This window comes from Pan troglodytes, chromosome 8, assembly GCF_028858775.2.
Source record: "Pan troglodytes isolate AG18354 chromosome 8, NHGRI_mPanTro3-v2.0_pri, whole genome shotgun sequence".
Taxonomy (NCBI): domain Eukaryota; kingdom Metazoa; phylum Chordata; class Mammalia; order Primates; family Hominidae; genus Pan; species Pan troglodytes.
Genome location: NC_072406.2, coordinates 94474294 through 94494316, shown reverse-complemented (window position 1 = coordinate 94494316; position 20023 = coordinate 94474294). Strand labels below are relative to the sequence as shown.

The following is a 20023-nucleotide window of genomic DNA, read 5'->3' as shown; positions in this document are numbered from 1 at the left end:
TCCATCTCCTCAAGCATTTATACTTTGTGTTACAAACAATCCTATTACACTCTTAGTTATTTAAAGTGTACAATTATTATTGACTATAGTCACCCTGTTGTGCTATCAAAAAATAGGTCTTACATTTTCTATTTTTTTTGTACCCATTAACCATAAAAATAGGGAACGTTTCACAAATTTGCATGTCATCCTTGTGCACGGCCATGACAACTTTCTCTGTATTGTTCCCATTTTAGTATATGTGCTGCCAAAGCAAGCACCCAACACCCATTTTTTTGAGCACACAATAAAATACTGTGCAAAGTAGATATTGGGGGGAGGTAGGTGAGTGCAAAAATAAAGACAGTGCTTGACTCAGGGAATTTCTATTACTTTCTCTGTCAAATTTTCTTTTCATTCCATCATGGCTTTGAATTAATGTCTAAACATTGACTTGATTCTTCAGATTCCTTCATGAAAATGAATATCACTCACTTTAATTACTTAAAAATCTTATTTTTCCCCTTAATAGTTTTAGCTCTTATTTGAATCATTTATTCTAGTGTTCAGATATCCAAGCACTTTCTTCTCCACCTGGGGTATAAAGAAAGGATAGATATTGCAACACAAGAGCCTGGCTTGAAGCCCTGCTTATGCATTGGCTAACTATGTCAAGTGTCATGGCAGAAGTAGAAAAAATATTCTAGGAAAGTTCGTGGAGAGGGCACTTTTGTCAGTAGTGGTGTGGTGGCTCCGCATTTTATGCAAGAAAGACTTAGAGAGTGGGTTGAGGTGGGAACTAGACATATCTTAATGCAGCCTTTGCATAGGAAATATGTTTTTACTTCTATGGTGTTCTCATTTGGATGGGTTGAGAAACTGAGATTATAACAGGACTAACTCTAACACTAGCCCCAACCACCACCCCCATATTCTTAGTATCTTGTCTGCAAATCACGGTGCAAACAAAGTCAATCAAGAGAAGTTTCCTCCTCAAAAAATAAAGCCAACTGTCAAAGACACTTTAGAGAGTATTCACTCTGGCTGACTGGAAAAGTTATGAAAATTATATTAAAGTACTTTAAAAGATGGATAGTTGTTTAAGTAAAAGGATGATATCTTTAAGCTGTCTTATATCTCCAGCCCCCACCCTAGATGGCATATTGATGGCTGCACGACAGAAGATAAAGAAATGCTAAACCAAGTGGAAAGGATACAACTTCCTAGACATGGCACATGAGAAGTGCACACAAGCAGGAGAGGAAATGCAGGCATGCAACCAAAGTGTTAAGGACCAAGAAGACAAAAAAGGACTCCAGAAATATATTAAAAGTCAAGAGCACTTGGAAGCTTAAGACATTTGAACCTCAACATGTTCAAACTTTAAAAAAATAGAAATTTAAAAATTTTTAAACAGAGAGAAAGTTACTGATGTGGTTTGGCTGTATCCCCACCCAAATCTCATCTTGAGTCGTAATCCCCATAACCTCCATGTGTGGAAAGGACCTGGTGGGAGGTAACCAAATCATGGAGGTAGCTTCCCCCATGCTGTTCTCGTGATAGTGAGTGAGTTCTCACAAGATCTGATGGTTTTATAAGCCTCTGGCATTTCTTCTGCTGGCCCTCATTCTCTCCCCTGCTGCCCTGTGAAGAGGTGCCTTCCGCTGTGATTGTAAGTTTCCTGAGGACTCCCCAGCTATGTGGAACTATGAGTCAATTAAACCTCTTTTCTTCTTAAATTACCCAGTCTCAGGTATTTCTTCATAACTGTGTGAGGACAGACTAATACAGTTACTGACTAAAAATACAGGAAATCAAGAATGTAGCATTAACCCCTAAAATGTCACATTTGTTTAAAACAGGCAACTAGAATGTATTCAGTCATTAAGTCATTTATCATTTTGAAAACATCCAGGTCTTAGGGATACACAATCAGATTATAAAACAATTACATTGTTCTCCAAATCTTCTTGCATAAAGTACCCAATACATCAATCATTTCACTTATTTGAAGAAGTATCATCCTGTGCACCCCTGTTCATCTTCTTCATGACAGTGTTGGTGTCATCTTAAGCAAAAGTGGGAAAGGCTTGTTTCTTGGTACTACATTGGGACTCTGTGTTTTAGCCTCAGATGAAATTTAGTGTGCCGAGTTCTAAATATCCAACTTAATGCTTTGTAATGTACTTTTGCAGATCTGGGTTTGCATTACTACTTTACTACTTGCTGGCATTTTGAACATGAATAAGGTGAATATATGAAAGCATATAATTCATGGGGTTTCACGAAGCCTAAATGAGAAAAGAAGACAATGTGTGGTAGTGGGATTTTCACAGTGCTTGGCACCAAGCACATCTTTCCTTTCTTTACTAAATAAGTCAGCACATATTTATTGAGCATCAACTGTATATCTAATTCTGTAATGTCGCTGTATGATGCCAATTAAAGTCATTTATTTAACAATCTATCATGGAGCATCTAATATAAGACTGCTGAGTACTGTATTGATTCCTGGGGTGGAAAGTGAGGAAATCAGTTCAGATAATAAGGCATGTCTGCCTCCCAGGAGCAACAAGGCATGCGTGACTGTCATGTACCCAATCTACGCTCTGCTAAGTGCTGGGCAGGGGAGAGTGGTGTCTAGGTGGCTAATATACTCATAATGTTTTCTAACTTCTAAGCACTTGTTTAGAGATACTGGATGTGGTTATAGCATTTTAAAAGATAAATAAGCCCTCCACAGGGCGGTTCATGGATTTCTCATGTGCTATTACATAGACTAGATCAATAAAGAGTGGGATGCCCCCATCAATCACTAGTAAGGTGATGATCTCACAAGTGCACTACCTACAACTTTACTATCATATTGACATCAGAAAGAGAATTGATCCTTTTCTGCATTATTCCATAAAAGTTTTTTATGTTTTTACTTTTTTCCAGAGAGGAGAGGGGCACACTCATGCTTTATTCAGTCATGTTTGTCTTATTCATCTCTGTAAGATGTACATCTTCATATCAATGTACATGAAGGATATGTACATGGGACAAAGGGAAGGTGTGCGGATCTTATTTGACTCTTGGCTTAACCATAGCCAACTATTTTCTTTAGCAAGTTCTTAATTTATCTGAATCTTATTTATGTAATATGATTAAAATATTACTTATTATTCATTTTTATGAGTAAAGACCCCAATGCATTATAGACATGCAGTAAATATAAATTTTATCATACATCTTCTCTTCTTTAAAATTTTCCTTTCTATTTGAATAGATATTTTTCCAAAGAATATATACATATATCCAACAAACACATAAAAAGATGTCCAAAATTGTTAGTGTTTATGTAAAGTAAAATCAAAACTACAATGAAATATCACTTCACACCCATTAGAACGGAAAACAATGAGTATTGGCAGGAATGTGGAGAAATAGGAATAGTCATACAATGCTGGGGAAAGTAAAATGGTGCAGCTTCTGCAGAAAAGTTTGATCATTCCTCAAGATGTTAGAGTTACCATATGACCAAGCAATTCCACTCCTCACATAAGAGAATTGAAAGCAAATGTTCATACTTGTTTATGAGTGTTTATAGAAATATTACACATAGTAGCCAAAAAGTGGAAGCAACTCCATTGTCCACCAAGTGATGAATAAACAAAAAAGTTGGTACATCTATCCAATGGAATATTATTATTCACTAATAAAAGACATTATTTACTGATGCATGCTACAGCATGGGTGAACCTTGAAAGCATTATGCTCAGTGAAAGACAGTAGGCATAAGTCTACATATTACATAATTCCATTTATAGGAAATGTCCAGAATAGGCAAATCCACAGAGACAGAAAATAAATTAGTGGTTGCCAGAAGCAGGAAAGAAGAGTGAAACTTTATGTTCCTATCTGTTAACCTTGGTTTCCTATAAACCCTTTTTTATGTTTCCAGTTTAGTAAGAAGTAAAAGGGGACAAATATGGCTCAGTAGTTAAGATTCTGCAAATAAATAACAGTCAATTTCATGTTATGCCTTTGCAAACCATTTGAGAAAAAAAAAGAAAAACCCTCACATACCTCCCAAAAACTCTTTGCCTTATTGACAAACTTGACTCCCAGACCTTTGTTTCAGAACAAATATTATTGAGAAAATTGGTCCATTCTCTGTGATTGTTGGAAAGCAATTAAAACAAAAATCAAAGAGCTATAACCATCTGTTCACTTCCAATTCTTATCTCTCCATTTGCAGAAATAACAGCTATGTATTATACTGCTTGTGGGTCATTCAATATTTTGAGTATGAAAGATAACAGTTGTCTTTAGCCTGGCCAACATGGCAAAACCCCATCTCCAGTAAAAATACAAAAATTAGCCAGATGTGGTGGTGGGCACCTGTAATCCCAGCTACTTGGGAGGCTGAGGCAGGAGAATCGCTTGAACCAGGGAGGCAGAAGTTGCAGTGAGCCAAGACTGCACCACTGCATTCCAGCCTGGGCAACAGAACAAGACTGTAAATAAAAAAAGAAAAGAAAAGAAAGAAAGAAAGATAATGGTGTGGTGGTCTTTGAAAGTTATTGCTGAGAAAATTCGGAATTTTTAACAGAAATTCCAATTTAAGCACAGATAGTAGGCTAGAAATCTACTATCTAACTTTGCCTCTCTGATGGTGGAAGCCATGAGCTCCCCTCCTTTTGTGTTGTCTGAAGCTGTTTCCCAATCTGCACTACAAAGTAGGAAAATAGTCATTTTCTTTGATATCTTAAAGTTTGTGAAGAGGGTGCACTCTCTGTCCCTTCCACACTGCACTCCATATCTCCTTTTCTCTTCTACTGGTGTGACTTTTTTTTTTGGTACACACCTAGTAAAATGAGCTTTTGCCCATCCTACCTGGCGAAGTCTTCACTAAGAATCAGATTTAGTTCATGTAGAGAAGGGTTCAGTATACTATGGTCCCAGGCCCAAATCTGGTCTGCCACATGTTTTTGTAATTACAATTTTGCTGAAACAGTGCTGAGCTCATCTGTTTATGCATTGTCTATGGCTTTTTGAGCTGCAATGAGTTGAGTAGTTGTGAAAGAAACCATCTGACCCATAAACTCTAAAATATTTATTATTTGACCCCTTACACAATTTACCAACACTTGATATAAAACATTACTGGGGAAAGTGGCTTTCTCACAGATTATATATTTGAATTACTAGACATTTTTGTCATTATTTATTTCAGTGCTTTAGTGTGATATGTTTCAAAAAATATATGTAGAAGATGTCTAACCACAAATTAACCACTAGGGTATTGAAGTAAGACAGACTTGATTTTGATCCTAATTCTGATATTTTTACCAGCTGTATGATGTTCATTAAGTTCTTAACTTCTTTTTTGTTTGTTTGTTTTTCTTTGTTTTTGAGAAGCAGGGTCTTGCTTTGTTGCCCAGGATGAAGTACAGTGGCATGATGATCATGGCTCAATGCTGCCTTAAACTTCTGGGCTCAAGTGATCCCCTGCCATAGCCTCCAAAAGTGCTGACTTAACTTATTGAACCCCCAATTTCCCTATTTGTAAAATGGAGATAATGAGAGTACCTACCTGTCAATGAGAATGATTTTGGCTGAGAGTTCAGAAAACTCAACACAAATGGCTTAAATCTGAAGGAAAATAACATTACCTCGTTTAGTAGGAAAGGGTTCCTAGGTTGTCTAATATAGTTGCTTACCTAGATCCCCCAAAATAAAGGACTCATTCTGCTGAGCCATCATTGGCTATATCCTGCTGAGCCATCATTGGTTATATCCTTAGGCTAGGCTCCCTTGTCACAGATAGCTGCCATGATTTTAGGCATCACATCTAAACATCATCACTCCTAATTCATTAACAAGATTTGAGTCCCATGCCCACCTCTTAAGCATTCTCAGTCTAAATATTGGCATTCCCCTGAGTAGCTTAATGAAGCAAATGCACGGCCATGTGAAGGACAGTGGGCTGACTGTTGGCATAAAACTGAAATTCAGTTGAAGTAAAGGCCACGGAGGATGAAATGTGAGCAGTAGCCAACAATATCAGCTAAGATTTTTTAAAATGAGAATTATATAAATGAATGTATGTAACAACATGTAGTGTGTAATCAATAAATGCTGGCACCTCCTGAGAGCTGTGACATTTTTTTTTTGTTTTGGTAAATTTGTTGGTAGTGTTCTTCCAAAATATATTGTTTAATATAAAGTATGCTTGAATTAATTTTATTAAGAGAAGAACTGCATATTAGTCCATTCAATAACTGAAAAACTTCCAATGAGATTGGATAATTATCATTACTCAAACACAGATGGACTCTGTATCGTTTTGCAGCACACACTCACCTAACAGTGATATTTGCATCCACCTCATATTAAGTCTGTATCAAATACTTATATATACTCAAGGTCACTCAGCGTAATTAACTGCAAAGTAAACTCAATTAAGATGAATGAATGTGCTATTTTCTTTATAAAATCACTCACTAAATGCCCATAATTTTTAAAAAGGTGCCCATCTTTTTGCTCACCTAATTCTTGCTTGGCTCAGACATTGTCTTCTAGAGCTATTATTTGCAGTCTCTCTTATCTGCCCTCAAAGACACAGAATTCCACATTCCTTTTGTCATAGCCCTTATCATATTGCATTGTAAATGCCAGTTTACATGTTTCCTTTCCCTTCACCAGACTGTGAGCTTTGAAAAGGCAACTCCTGATACACAGCATGTACTCCTTCCATGCTTCGGGGAAAACGTAATGAATGAATGTAAATGTCCATTGAGAATGTCCATATTGAGAGAAAGCTGCCCTTATTTACACATCCCTGACCATGGCAAGACTCTTGCTTGCACTCACCAGATTGAAAGGCCCATCCCTTTTTCTTTTCTTTTCTTTTCTTTCTTTTTTTTTTTTTTTGAGACGCCATCTCGGCTCACTGCAAGCTCCGCCTTCCGGGTTCACGCCATTCTCCTGCCTCAGCCTCCTGAGTAGCTGGGACTACAGGCGCCTGCCACCAGGCCCAGCTAATTATTTTAGTAGAGACTGGGTTTCACCGTGGTCTCCATCTCCTGACCTCGTGATCCTCCTGCTTCGGCCTCCCAAAGTGCTGGGATTACAGGCGTGAGCCACCGCGCCCGGCCCCCATCCCTTTTTCTCTCTTTCCTTCTCCCACTGTCTTCAATACTACAGAAAGATTAGAGCCATCCAGCAGTATGCTGTTTTTCTTTTCCTCCTCCCTGGCCAGGGCACGACATTTTTCCATGAGAAAAGAGAATAAAGAGACTCAGACTCCACCCAAAATTAAAAGTCAATGCAATGGGTACCTATGAACCAAGAAGAGTACCTTGTAGATATTCTGAGTAGGTGTGAAAAGACTCCAGGAACTAAAATTGCTAAATTATGAGACATTTATTTAAAACAATCCCATCAATGATATAAGCATACAAATCTCCAAAACCTTAGCTATGGATACAGTGACAAGACATACTACAAGGAAAAATGTCTATAGAAAATGATGAATACAGAGTTTTGAAAGCCCCTGCCTCCTATACTGAGGGACGTTCTAGGAAAATGCCTCCATGTAGCAGTAACTCTTTAATCTCTGCCTTTTGAAATCTCATCCATTTTCCCACATGCAAGTCAGAGTCAATTCAGCTGTGTACTTTTCCCCAGTCTTCCACCTGGCATTAACCTTGATCTCTCTGATTCCTCAGCATTTTACTGCTATTCTTAGTAGAACACGTATCACTCTCTGCCTTGTGCGGTGGCTATTTTGTGGGTATTTTTCATTCCTGCAGCCCACTGGGGAGATCCTGAGCTCCTTAAGGACAAGGGCCATAATTTGCTCATCTTTTCTTCCCCATTGTTACGGACCACCTAAACGAATATAGAATAAAAAGAAAGGGGTAGATCTTGATTAATAAACATATCTGAATATATTCTTCCCATTACACTTCACTGCAAAACTGAAAGCCTCTTTGTGAACAGACTGTTTTCCTTACGCAAGTAGGGTTTTGAGAAATGAAAAATTATGTTCAAAAACTCAATTGTTGATCCTTTCTGTGTGATCAGCTATATAAGTAGAAAAACATTCTTTTTTTGTTAGGGTGAGGATATTGCACCAAATATAAATGCCTATGTTTGCCTAGTTCTGTTTCTTGGGAAGACCTATATATCCTTCTAATTTAATTGCCTCAAGAGATTGGATTTGGCAGATAATTTTGGATCATAAGTATCAGTTTCTTTCTCTATCTACTGTCTTCCCAAGCATTTGAGACCAAAACATCTCAAATGGATCACATCAGAGACATGAAAGATAAGTGATTGACTGTCTCCTTGATATTGTCTCATGCCAGTAGAGAGATGAGACAACATGGAATTTGCCTTCTTTTTGATTTATTCACGAAACAGGAATTTCACCAAAGCCTAGATATCATTCAAAATCTAACCATAGGGCTGCCACGTAGGGTGGTGGATCCCCCATTAATACAAGTATGCAAGCACAGGTTGGGTCAGCCGCTGATCATGGGTGTTGCAAAAGGATTTCTTCCCCTGGTCAGTGTTGGACTAAATAATCACTAAGGTCCCTTCTAGATGTGTTAGTTTGTGAAAGGTCAGCCCTGTATTCAAGCTGGGAGAAAGAGCTAGAGTGGCAGAGGAGAAACTGTCCGCTCCCCATTACCCTGGTTCCCCATGACATCAACAGGCAGTTGGTGGTGTCACGATGCTACACAAATGTGAGGCGTAGGCTTCCAGGCTCAAACACAGCATGTACCAAACACACTGACACAGTGTCTTAGTCAAAATTTTGAACTGTGAAAACTGATTAATTTTGTATCCAACTGAAATTCTATTTCACAGCAAAGCAGTTCCCCAGCTGTGAGAGGCTGAACACTATGGCTCCAAAGAAATCAATGATCCTTCTCTGGTACTCAAGGCATCTTTATGATTCCCTTTGGGTGACAGACAACTTTATGTGACCATGGTTCTGATAAATCCAACCCAAGCATTTCAACCAGTGGGCAAACAATTGCCCATAAAGCTATCCACTTCTCTCTGTTAGGTAGTCACTGGATCACTGCCAGCAGAGCAGAGTGGAGCTCACAGGCTGGGCCTCTGCTCTCGCTCATGCACACTCCTTGGCATCCAGCTTGTTCCCATCTGCAGAAACATTATAATTTCCAAATGTTGAAGGGGTTCTAATACTGCTGAACAGAAATGTGTGCACAGTCCAGCTCCAAAACTGGAAAATGTTTATTTTTGTCACATCTTCCCCTTGATGTAAAACCATGGTCCACTTTAATAAACAGGTTGCATGGTCAAACCAGCTTTTTCCAGATGGGTTTTAAGGAAAAATGACTCTAGGTATAGCCATAAAAAATAAAAAGAGAAAAAAAATAGTTCCTCAGTGGGGAGTGACCAAGTTAAAACATACTTTTTTTACCTTCTGATGTCTCCAAACCATTAGATATGGTAACATGAACTGCAAATCTTCAAGAAGACCATTTAGGAAGCACAGTTTGCAGTTTATTTGACCATGGGAACCTTTGTTCCTGGCTCCCATTGAAATTGAACTGAAATTCCACAGAAGCACAGTTTAGGAAATACTGAGTTAAAGTAAAACCCATGGGTCTACAGCATCAGGGAATTTTTATAGTGTGGTCCAGAAAATATCACAGAACCAAAGCCTTTTACACAATTCTGAGACTGGTAAAAATAGCAGTTGCATGGAAATGGTCCCTTTTTATGAAAAGCCTGAGGAAGCTATAAAATCACTTCTACTTGCACGAGTGCCAGACCAAGAATAAAAAGAGAGAAGATGAAAAGACAACAGGTGAAAGGAAGGAAAGCATTGAGGAAAAGAGCATGGGTAGAGAGTGACCAGGTCCAGCAGGTATTCTGAGCACAGGCAGAAGGTGTTTTTCCAGGTCTACATGCAGGCAGAGCTGAGTCCTCAGGTCAGTAGTAAATAGTGTGGGCCTAGTTTTCATGCCGTAGAATACAGATTACTAAGATTCTATTCTAAAAGTCCAATCATTGCAGACAATGAGATTTCTCTGCAGTAAATATGAAAGCCAGGAAGCAGCAGAGAAAAGCTCAATATGTTGTTCAGTAGAAAACACAGACTAGACCACTAGATGGCCAGAACTGAGACATTAAATGGAGCAGTGGACAACAGAATCATTCCCCAGTCACACGTGGTTAATGTCATCAGCAATGCCAATTTAAAAGAAATACAAATTATGCTAAGAACCTCAGTGTATATTATTATATTTCAGATGTTAAGTTGGTGCAAATTTATGTTGACCAACTTAGGAAGCCAGGTGGACAAACTTGTACTTACAACCAGGTAGGAAACAGTATGGAAAACTCTATTTATCAAAGGCTTAAAAATATTTCTAATTTTTGACCTCATATTTCCACATGGAATCTGTCTAAAGAAAACATCCTAAACAAGAAAAAAAACATTGGTCAAATATCTGTATTGCCATATATCTATATGAATAGAAATATTAAAATTGCATAAATTTCCATTAATAGAACAGTTCAGTAAATTATATTTGGAGTCACACAGTGGAATTTCATGCAGTTGTCAAAGGTGATGTTTATGAAGCATCTGTTAACCTGATTATAAACCTGATTATAATACAATGTTAAACAAATAGAGAGAAAAACATAAGTATATTATGTAATCATGACTATAAAAATCAGGTAAATATAGCAAAAATGACCGGAAAATATAGCAAAAGAGCAATAATAGTGTAAAGTTTATATAATTATAATTTTTCATGACTTTCCTCTTCAAATTTATTCAGAAGCTTCTAATTTTTCTTTTACAGGTATCATTTCCCTTAAGAAGCAGTATTTTTAAAAGAATATTAGCCCAGGGAAATAAATATTCTTAAAAATGGTGCCAACACTGAGCCTTCTTATTAAGTTGTTCCTAACTACAGACGCAGATTTGGGAAAAGATCCATATATGGAAAATCTTTATGGCCAAAAATTTTCTTTGCTGTAATGAAATGTCATCAGGAAAGTGGAAGAAAGAGAATCAATGCACACTAAGAAATTCCTACCTCAGGCAGACCACAGAGGCTAGGTATGGTTTGGGGGAAACCCTTGGGTGGTAGCCATGGTCCATAGCTATAGCAGCTCAGGGAGCATAGGACCAGAAGCACAGAGCTCCAGCTTCCTGTGATGAACTGCCTAGAGCGTGGCCTTCCTGAGTAGCCATTTTGGTTTCCAGGAGTCTATTTTACATGATGACAGATAAGAAAAGATTTGGAAGGGGATTTAAGTGACATTACCAAGATAAAAGCACATTAGACATTTGGTTTGGAGACAGAAATGTCATGTACCTGAGCAGTTTCTTTGAAGGAATAAGACAGATTATCCTATGTGGCCAATAAATTTAGTCTCATTCTTTACAATGACTCAATATGACAAAAGATCTAAAAACAGCCTTGCTTTTTTACTTGGAAATATATGTTGTGTGCTCTGTAACCCCTGTTTTGGACGTCTTCTTATTTCAATCTGTCCCAAACTAGGCATGTGCCCCTGAAATGTAATTTCCAGTAATTCTTTTTTTTTCTTAAAAAAAAAAGACCAAGAAGGAAAAACCCACCAAACAAACAAAAAAACAAAAAAACTTAGCACTCATTTACCCTTATTTTAGGTAATTGAGGCAAAAGAAAAAAAAAAAACTTGCAATGTAACTATTAATTAGTAAGTTCCCAGAACAAGTGAGATTTTTATAAAAGAGCACAATGGATATAGAAACAAGGAAACTCTTCTTGTATAGAAATAATTTTTTTTAAAAAGTTTGACAGCTCCTCAATAAAGTAGCACCCTGGCACAAGCCAAAGAGAAAAGAAGCCACTCTAAAAATATCTCAGTAAAAATGGTAAGAGTTAATATTTCCTTCCATGCTCCTGGAAGAGCTGTCTCTGGGACTACATGGCCCTCGGCTGTCCAGTGGCTTTATTCTCCACTCCTCTGTATACCTCTGCTTTGGAGGCAGGCAAAGGATGCAGAAAATGGCTGAAATATATAGTTGGCATGAACTTGCTTTTACTTTTTAAAACTGATCAGCAATAAAAAAAGCACTAGAAATGAGTGCCAGCAACAGAATCTATGGCTTTCTAAAAATAAGCATGGATGAGGCAAAATTCAGGGATAAACACATTAAAACTTTAAATTCCTGGCTCATTAACTTCTAGTATGCTCCCACATCTTCCCCTCTGGCATGGACACTTGAATAGGTGTTATTTGCTCAATCATTTATTTAAATGGTTTTATTGAGTGATGATGTGCCAGGCATGCCGGGAGGTTTCTGTGAGAATAAGAGATGACTGGAAATGGCCCAGCATCTTGAAATCACTCCAAGGCAGTTACAGGTCCCCAAACCCTGACTATGGTGAGGTTAACAGAAATTGAGCAATCCTTGCTCAAACCATTTACGGACTTGAACAGAGTCCACAGGAGCAGAGGTCCATAAACCACGTTCCTCTATATTCATGATTTGGAGAGATGTTGGCCAACCAATCAGTAAAAAATATGAATTATGATGGCTATGCTAATTATCCTGGTCTGATCACTACACATTGCATAGTATTGAAACATCATTATGTACCCTGTAAATATGTACTATTATCATGTGTTAATTTAAAACTTTAATTTAATTTTAAAAATTCCTTAATCCAGAATGCTACTTCAGCCACTGAGGGATGTGGCTGAAGGTCTCACCCTTTGAAGACACACACATAACAAATATCCAAACAAGACCCTTGTCCAAAATGCCAGTGAAGATACTGGCCCTTCTCCTTCTAGCAAATGTTCTTTCCATAAACCTCTGAGCCAGAGTGTTGGCTTCTGCAATATAAGGATATAGAAGTTTTGTTCAGGAGACAAATTCTGTGTAAACACCTATTCCTCATACTATGTTATGAAATTGTGCCCCCCCACAACCCTTGCCAAAATTCACAAGTTGAAGCCCTAACCCTGCAATGTGACTGTTTTTGGAGACAGGACCTTTAAGGAGGTAATGAAAGTTAATGAGATCCTAAGAAGAGGCCCCTTATATGATAGGTCTGGTGTTTTTAAGAGGAAGAGACACGGGAGGGTATGTGGATAGAGAATTGCTACGAGAGGACTCAGAGAGAAGCAGCTGACTACAAGCCAAGGAAAAAGACCACTGGAGAAACCACACCTGCCAAACCTTGATCTCGGACTTTCAGCTTCAGGAACTGTGAGAAATTTCTGTTGTTTAAGCCACTCAGTCTATGGTATGGCAGCCTTACCTAAGACATATCATGGGCTGGTTTACAAGTCATATATGTTAGGCTGCATGAGAGAAGAAACATATCTAGTAAATTTCAGGCATCATGTGAACACAAAGAAAGGCAATCGCATTTGGTTTGCAGTCATAGCTGCAGTATCATTTTTTTTTGAGATGGGGGATATGAGGGTCCCTAAGCTTCCATAATTTATTCACATCTCTGCCTCCGCTGAAGTAAACTCTTTGGGGTTTCATTGTTTTTAAGATCATTACAATAGTGAAGGACATTCATGTAAATGAATAAGATAGATAGATAAAGCAAGAAATGATATTTTTCATCCCTGTCTTTCTCAGACTCTCTTGATTGTAGACACAGTTATCTCCACACTGAAAGCTCAGCCCCATCTACTGCTGAGCCAGGTTTTCACACAGAAAAATCTGGTACCATGTCCAGTAGTACAGTGGCAAGCTGAGAGCATCCACCTGGTCCTTGTAGTTTTCTCCTGTTTTACCACTGATGCTCAGGCCATGGACTGGGCATCTAGTCCCATGTCCTCTTCTTATCCTAATCTTGCTTCTGAGATGAGAGTCTAAGATCCTAGGATCCAAATAATCAAATACTCTCCTTGGTTCTTGTTTGTTTCTCATACTACATGGCCTATATGCATTCCCTCAGCCCAGGGTCATTCTTCCAATGAACTGATCACATAGAATAAAGTATCAATGCCTAAAATGACTCCAAGCATCACTTCCTAATTTTAATGATACTAGTCTTTACTAATTAAGATGCTTCAAAGAATATACTAAGCTGTCTTTCTGGATCACCTTATTTTCTAAACAATCTTTTTTTGACATAGCTAATTTGTAATTACAATTTTTTAAAAGAAAATTGAGAGAGAATTTAATTCATTTGGCAAAGACTACATACATTAAAGGTGATGAGAGATTTCCAGTCCTGGCCAAAATGTAGTATCATGGACTAAGACTTTAGATTTCTGGCAAAGAAGGACAGTGATTCTTGAGAAATGGAAAACAAATGAGAGATGAAAATTATATAGTCTGAAATAACAAATGCACTGGATGGGACAGAAGACACATTAGACATTGCAGAAGAAATGGTAGAGATCTTGGGTACATAGCAATAGTAACTATCAAAAATAGGAAGTTAAAAACAATAATGAGCATCAGTGAAGTATGGGGCGACTTCAAAGTATATATTAGGCATATAACATATGTAGAAGTAGAGTTCCAGAAGAAGATGAGAACAAAAAGCTATTTTCAAATATAATAGTCAATTAAAAAAATCATGAAAATTATAAACCCATAGAGTTGAGAAGCTCGACAAATTCCAAGCATAAGAAGGATGAAGAAAACCATATAAAGGCACATCATAATAAACTTTTTACAGCAATAAATTGAAAACCAGTGATAAATTGTAAATCTTATAAGTGACCAACAGAAAAAGATGCATTATACAGAAAACAAAGGTAACGATAACAGTAGAATTCTTATAAACATTTGCAACGGAGATGTCAATAGAGCTGATCTTTAAGAAACTGAAAGGGAAGAACAAAAACAAAAAAGTTAATCTAGAATGCTTTACTCAACAAAAGTATCTTTCAAAAACAGAGGTGAAATAAAGCCATTTATAGGGCTACAACAGCTGAGGAAATCCAGCAGTAACAGAGTTGCATTACAAAAAAAATGTAAAGGACATCCTTCAGTCAGAAGAAAATTAACAGCCAGAAATATGTATCTACCCAAAGAAATACAGAGCATGGGAAATGGCAATTATGTGAGTAAATATAAAGTATCTTTTCTTTTTATTTAAATATTCCAAATATAATCAACTGTTTATAGCAAAAATAGTAACAAAGTATTGTGAGGTTTATTTATATATGTATATGTTTATGTATATGTATATGTGTATGTATATACAATGTTTGATAACAGTAGCATAAAGATGAGGAGGGGAGAGAGAAGTGAAGTGTACTATGTAGAGTTTTTATAATACACATGAAGTGATATAATATTACTTGCAACTTGACAGTGAAAGCTAGAGGTATATACTAAAACTATCAAATAATGATAAAGCAACCACAAAAATAATAAAACAAGAAATAGAGGTAAGAAAACAACAAAGGAAATGCAAAAAAAAGGAAAAGTTATCATATTGGATCAAAAAGCAAGACCCAATTATATGCTGCCTACAAAAAGCCCACTTTAAAATATATAAACAGGCTAAAAGTATAAATGAAAACAGATATACCACACAAACGATACCCAAAAGAAAGCTGGAGTAATTACACTATCATCAGACCAAGTAGACTTTATAATCACCAAAATTTGAGGAATAAAGAGAAATACTACCAGCCTGGGCAACACAGTGAGTCCTTGTCTCTACTAAAAACAAACAAACAAAAAAATTAGCCAGGCACAGTGGCACATGCCTGCAGTCTCAGCTACTCAGGAGGCTGACGTGGCAGAATCTCTTGAGCCCAGGAGATTGAGGCTGCAGTGAACCATGATCTCACCACTGCACTCCAGCCTGGGCAACAGTGTGAAAACCTGTCTCCAAAAAAAAAAAAAAAAAAAAGGAAGAAAGAAAACAAAAGAGTAATGATACTACATAATGATAAAGGGATGGGTAAACTCTCCAAGGATGCACAACAATGATAAATACCTATGCAGCTTACTACAGAACTTCAAAATATATGGAGCAAAAATCAATAGAACTGCAAGGGAGAAATGGACAAATCCACCATTATAATCTGCTATTTTAACACTTATCTTTTGGTAGTTGACAGTCAAGAAGATAGCAAATCAGTGGAGATATAGAAAACTTGAACAAAAGTCAACCAACTTGAAAAAATTCAGTTATAGTACACTCCATCCAACAACAGCAGATAAATATTCTTTTCTAGTGTGCATGCCACATTTACTAGGATAGATCATATTCGGGTTCATTAAACAAGTTTCAATATATTTAAAATGATTCAACTCATACAATGCATGTGCTCTGAACACAGTGGAATTAAGTTAGAGATCAATAAGTAAATGATATCAGGGAAATGTCAAAATATTTGGAACTAACATACTTCTAATTAACCAATGGAGAAAGGAATAATATAAAAGTAATTAGAAAGTATATTAAACTGAAAATAAAAACAGAGCATATCAATATTTGTAGGAATTAGCAAAAGTAAGACTTTGGTGGGAAATTTATAGCACTAGTAACCTATATTAGAATTTTAAAAACGCCTCATGTTAATAATCTTGTTTTCCATATTAAAAAAGAAAAACAAGGAAAATCAAATGAAACACAAAATAAGCAGAAGGAATAAAGTAATAATGAAGTCAGAAATTTTTTAAAATGGAAAAATGAAAATCAATAGAGAAAAACTAGTGAAATAAAAACTTGATCCTTTGAGAACATTAATAAAATTGATTGATTCTATCAAGAGTGACGAGGGTAGGGAAAAAAGTAGACACAAATTATCGATAACAGAAATAAGAGAAATGACAGCACTACAGACTGTAGAGGTATTTTTAAAAATAAGAAATTATATTGAACAAATTTATGTCACCACCAACAAACACTTTGATGAAACAGAAAAATTACTTGGCCAGGCACGGTGGCTCACGCCTGTAATCCCAGCACCTTGGGAAGCCGAGGCAGGTGTATCACCTGAGGTCAGGAGTTAGACACCAGCCTGGCCAACATGGTGAAACCCCGTCTCTACAAAAAATACAAAAATTAGCTGGGTGTGGTCGCAGGCGCCTGTAATCCAAGCTACTCAGGAGGCTAAGGCGAGAGAATAGCTTGAACCTGCGAGGTGGAGGTTGCAGTGAGCCGAGATCGCACCATTGCACTCCAGCCTGGGCAACCAGAGTGAAACTCCGTCTCATAAATAAATAAATAATAAATAATACTTAAAACATCAAACCATAGAAGGTTTTTCAAAAATAGATAACTGGAATTTTCCTATATATAATTATTGAACTATCTATATCAGTAAACTGTAGTTGAAAATCTTCCCACAGAGATAACTCCAATCCCAGATGACTTTACTCGGCAACTCTACCATAAATGTAATTTAAAAAAATACCAATTCTGTAAAACTCTTTCAGAATATTTAAGAGGAGGGAACAGTCCCAAATTATTTTATTAGGCCAACATTCCTCCAACACCAAAACCAAAGACACTACAAGAATATTACATACAAGTGTTCTTCATAAACATAGATGCAAAAAATCTTAACACAATTTTAGTGAACTTAATCCAAAAAAAAAAAAGGATAATACGTCATGGCCAAGTGAGGTTTATCCCACGTATGTGAAGATTTTACATGCAATATTAACATATTTTAAGAAAAACATATGATTATTTCAATTTATTTTTCTTTGAACCATGACTAAGCCCCACCCTGGCTGACACTATTGAGGTCCCAGCATACACTGTGTCTGAGTTCTGCTGATCTGAAGCAGTTTTGATGTATAAAAAAGAATCAGTACCTGAAATACATGATGTTTATCACAGCATGATAAAAAGTAGATATGCCAATTGTGTACACATGTTTGGATGAACAGTGTTAAATGGAGGACATCTGGAATCCAACTGTTAAAGGTTATAAGCAACACTGTCATAATTTAGAGACTGAAAGTAAAATAAATTCTTGTGGAACATCCAGGAAATACTTCCCACAGTAATTCCTATTTTATTTCAATTATGCAGAAATGGTACCTTTTCTCCTCTTTCCTTTTCCTTCTCCTTATTCTTACCCGTTAGTAACATAGTATTCATCAGAAGGCTCTGAATAACAGTCCTCCAGACAGAACTGTTTTATTCTAGGACTGGGAGGAAGAGACTCTTTTTAAATGATTTTTGATTTCTACAATTCTGTTCACATAGCAAATGTTATCATATCAAATAGCATCAAATGTAAATGACTGGGTGTAATATAACTCTGTGATATAAAAGTAAAGAAATACAATCAACACTACTCTTCTCCTCTACAGACTGCAATTCATGAAAATGTTTGCCTTCCTTACTGAGTCACAAGAACTGATTCTGTTATAAGTAGTACATAAAGATTCTCAAAGATTAATAACTTGATTACACTTTACCTGTATGCATTGAATTTGTAAAGTCACAAAGAGCTGGAAAGCAAATCAATGAAGGTTATATGTGCCATTGAATATCAGGATCACTTTAAATGTCTGCAAAGCAAACATTTTTTTAAAAAAGCCAATATGGAACATAATCCTTTTAATAAAATCTACTGGAAATCTTTGGAAAGCTAGAACTAACTAAACAATATAACTCTTGTATTCAAATCTCCCTGATCCTTTTCTATAAAGATTTTTTTAATCTCATATTATTTGAACTTTATTTATCACAATCCCTACTTACATATTCTTCACCATCCTGGAGTCAACCACACATCCAGATCAACATCACACTTCAGATGTGAAGAAAAAGGAATTTTTAAAAACCCCTAAATTTTAATTCTAGTATTTTTATCCACTCTTATAAATTATTACAATGCCTGACTTATTATGGGCATTTAACAACTACATCTTCTGATTTTCACAACATAGGCAATCTTTTGCAAGGCATTCGTATTTTGATGTTGCCTCTATGCATTAGATCATAAAAATAAGAGTGGACTCAACTTATTCAAGCCATTCCTAGAAGAATAAAAACTGTACTATGCCAGGAGAATAGATACTAATAAAATATCATAAGATAATGGAGTTCTTTATATTTTTGAAATTTTCTTACCACTACGGCAACGTGTCATTTTCAGAGCTGTCATTGACCTCATCATGCCATTATTCTCTAATTCAGACAGCACTTTGATGCCCCAGGAGGTCTGGCAACAGAACAAATTCTAGTGACTGCCCAACAAGAATACAACTGTCACTCTTAAGAAAAGAAGGGCCATGTTAACTAGAGGGAGAAAAAGGTTCTATGCCTTCAGGAAATATACACATCTCTGCTGCCTTTTAAAGCCACTTTGGTTCAAAATGTCATCTCCATAGAAATGTGTTCTTATATGAGCTATGCATACATGCTTTGTTCCTAGCAAGACAAATCATATCTTTATTTTAAGGTCTCCTTATAACATACAACTATAGAATAGCCGAGGAAATGGTAGGTGGGCCCCTATCTTGTCAAAACCCAAAACCAGGGGATCACTATTAGGCAAATTAGACATTTATAGAGGTAGAATAAAGCAGAGATTCAAAATGCAGGACATCCCATTTCTCGATGAAGGGATTTGAGGCAGTTTAAGTCATTATCTTCTCAAACATACAAGAAGGGAAACAATAATCACGTCACAGGTGGTTTTAAGGAATAATCAAGGTAATGTATTTAAGGTGCTCAACGCAGGTTTTGGTACATTGTAAGAACTCAAAGAATGATAATTATTTGGGGGGCTGCAGGTGAAACAGGAGAGTTCCCTGACCCCCCCACCCCACCCCTGCCGCAGGATGTGTGACAGGGGTGTGGCTTCCCTGTTCAGCCACCATGCGCTCAAACCCTTTACTGGAGGGGGAGCACACAGACAGGCAGGAGCCAGGGCAAATGCTTTTGGGCTCCAGTCCCAAGGTAGCATCTAGGGGTGGGTGCCTGCAACCACTGAAGCCCCAGGGGGCATGTTACAGTGCTATTTTAGCTCTGCTATCTGCAGACAGCTGAAGTGTTAACCAGCTCAGTGACCTCTTGGTACCTGGGCCCTTGTCTGGCATCCAGAA

At 37.0% G+C, this 20023-nt stretch overlaps 1 protein-coding gene and 1 non-coding gene across 14 annotated transcripts in view; both read right to left on the bottom strand.

Annotated features, from left to right (window-relative positions):
- NRG3 (neuregulin 3) overlaps positions 1–20023 on the bottom strand; it is a 1116866-nt gene that overhangs the window by 650300 nt on the left and 446543 nt on the right. The window lies entirely within an intron of this gene.
- LOC112204633 (U6 spliceosomal RNA) lies at positions 155–260 on the bottom strand. Its single transcript, XR_002938307.1, has one exon. It is a non-coding gene; the product is annotated as a U6 spliceosomal RNA (small nuclear RNA).